The sequence below is a fragment of the Nicotiana sylvestris genome, chromosome 4 (assembly GCF_000393655.2).
Source record: "Nicotiana sylvestris chromosome 4, ASM39365v2, whole genome shotgun sequence".
NCBI classification, from domain to species: Eukaryota; Viridiplantae; Streptophyta; class Magnoliopsida; order Solanales; family Solanaceae; genus Nicotiana; species Nicotiana sylvestris.
The window spans coordinates 147,366,832-147,370,072 of NC_091060.1; positions in this window are offsets into that span (position 1 = coordinate 147,366,832).

The window sequence follows — 3,241 nt, forward strand, 5'->3', positions numbered from 1 at the left end:
CGGATCTGGTATTAGTTTCCTTCGAATCAGATCACATAGTCTCGAATCTTCGATTGAAGGTTGGTCTGAAAAAACAACTTTCTCCGATGGCCTCCAAATTAACACCACAGTCTCCCCTGTCCATCCTCATCACGGATCTGTTAGTGGCATGGTTTGAATCCTCCTGGAAATGCTCGAATCTTCATTTGAAGATTCGAGTGAAACCTGACCCTATCCCAACCTACCTCAAACTCACACCAGTTATCCACCTGACCCCCTCGTGCCTAGAACACCATTGGTTTGATTCGAATATACCTAGAAATGTTCGGATTTGAGATCGAAGAATCTGAAACCATAAAAATTTCCAGTCATGGAATTTGCCTGAATTAAATGAGGGATTGAGGTCTAAGAGACTTTAATCGAGGTATTATCAATTGAGAATACTTCGAATAAAGTCTGTTCAGCCTCAAAAGGTCCAAATCCAAGTTGACCCTGTGTCCGTGTGAAATTGAAGATTCAGAGGTATTTTCTATTTCTTTTTGTTTCCTACGTGTATAATGTTGCCTGTTTCAGTAGCCTGTGTAATTTTTCATGTTTGTTTTATTTGATTCTATGATTCTGTCTCATACCTGTTTATTTGATCAGAATTATAGCATTGTCTTTGTTTGTTGTGGTTGTTTACAATGTGTGTAATCGACTCGATTAAGTTCGTCGATTAGTTATATTATAAAATCTTGTTTCTGAAAATACTGATTGAAATAATTTGTTTATCTGTTTATTAAATTGTTTGTTGACAATTGTTGTAGATAGTCAGTTGATTTGTATTTGTCAGTTAAATCATGCTTGTTTGTAAATCAGTTGAATTGTTATATTGAATTCAGTGTAATGTTAGTATGTTTTATTCAGGTTCAATGTTCAGTTTGTGAATTCCCTGTTTAAATTCAATTATTGTCAATCAATTATTAGAAATGTGATATACTGTCTCAATCATAGATTGCACTTCTTTGTTTAGCACAGTCTGCGAGGATATAATAGCTGTTTGATGTTAGGCAGATTAGTTTAAACAATTTTTTTTAGCTCGAACAGATTATAAAATCGGTTTTTGTATCAGATTTTGATTTTTTGTATTAAGGGCAGTAATAACAGTAGGATTTCAGGGGTATTTCTGGGATAGAAACAGTAGGAATAATATGTTAGTATTAGTGTGTTATAGTGGAATGTTAGTGGCTATTAATTAATGTAATAATGGGAAACAAAGGGTAATGGGATGTGCTGAAAATCAGGAAAAAAGGTTCGTAATGGGATTTAAAGTAGTAAAAGCAGATTTTGAATGGGATTTTCTGATTTTTAAAAGAAAGAAGGGGTCCAGGCAGCACTTAAGGGAAGAGGGCAGACCTGTATTAAGATAGAAGAGGGGAATAACTTATATAAGAGGGGATTGGGACTGATTTGAGAGAGGAGAAAAAATTAAGAGCAAAGAGAGAGAAATTGACAGACAGAAATTAAGAGAAAGAGGGAAGAAGAGAAGGAGGGAGAATCAGATAGAGAACAGAAAGAAAGAAAGAAAATCAGAAACAGTAAAAAAGAATTCTACATCAGAAACTAGTATTGAGACTGATTTTCTGAAATTAAGAGCTTTTCAGTTTCCCTTTTCTAAAGTCTTAAAATCAGAAATATTGTTTTCCTGGAATCTGTCCGGATTTATTTGATCCTATTGTTCAGTTTAAAAATCTGAAATTTCTTAAAGATTACTGTTATTGTGCGTTTGGGTTTCACGGGTCCTGTTTGTCGCTTAAATCTGTTGAAACATTGGCATTTTCTGTTGTTTTGTTGCTGCGGCTACTGCTGAAATTTACCTCTTCTACCCTCATTTCCAGGTATATATCTTTAGACTCATGTTGTGGAAAGCTTCAACATTTCAAAATGAATGAAGTTTGTAATTATAATTCTGTCTTCTACTCATCTAAGTTCTTTAGTTTAAATTTCAATTTTGTTTCATGTTGGTTAATATAGTAGTATGTTTGACATGATAATTATTAGTTAATCATTCCCTTTTGAAGTTCGTATAAGTGTTGTAATAATGTTATCTATTTCATAATTTCATTAAAGTATAGTTATGATTGAATTGTCAAGATAGGGAACATGGCATAAAGTTGGCCATTAATTAAGTCTTGTGACATTGTTAGTTAGGTACAGAATAGTATGGAAATCTCAAGAAAATACATTGTTAGCATATTTTGTTAATTATTTGGTTGTGGCTTAAGGCTAGATGATGTTGGTTGCATTTTGTTCATATATGGCGTAATAATGGTTATGTTTATAATCAAAAGTCGGAAGATGCATTGATAAAATCCGTTATGTTCGCAATGTTGGAATATGGTGAATGGTGTAGGGGTATATTCATGTTATATGTGATATCGTCTTATTAAGTCAACAGGTAGATTAGCTCTTTTCTTAGTAACAAATGGCTTAGTTATTTGAATGCAATCAGCTCATTTCTTTAAAAATAATGTAAACGATAAGTCAACAATTTTTTATAACGTATAAAGTTAGTGTTTGCCAATAGTTCACATAGGTTGAGAATAAAAATCGTTTCGATTATGTATATCACAAACTCGATCATAAGCAGAATTAACCAAAATAATCATGCATATTGGATTAAGAACAAGTGATGTAGAAGGAGATTAGGCTTATAAATTGTAATAATTTTAAGAATGTAAAATAACATTCGCTACAAATAAAAAATAATGAAAATTCTTCGAAAACATCTCTTCCTCTCATAAATCAATTTTTTTTTAGTTTCATACGCAATTCACTTTTTGGGTATACACATATTGTATTTACGAGAAAAATGGTAGTATTAATCACGCGTTGTTTATTTTTACTCTTAAAATTTGAACGGATCGGAGGAATATAATTCACATGCGAAAAAATATAATTAGCGGTCAACACTTAATAAATTGTGAATTCTTTTCAAAGAATTTAAGGGCATCTCAAATAGGGATTTCTCATGATTTTCACATAAAAATGTATGGATGTAATAAACAATTTGTGGAAAATCTATACTACCATTAAGAATATTTTGCGTGATTAGGGATGCGTTCGTGTAACCTGATTATATTCCTAAAAGCAATTCGGATTATGCGTTCGCGCAACTTCGAGCGAACATTTAATAAAAAGAGAGTTTCTTCGGAGGATGTTAAATTAAACCCGAGATGTGCAGTTCACTATTTCATCATACAAGAATAATGATGTTCTTAAT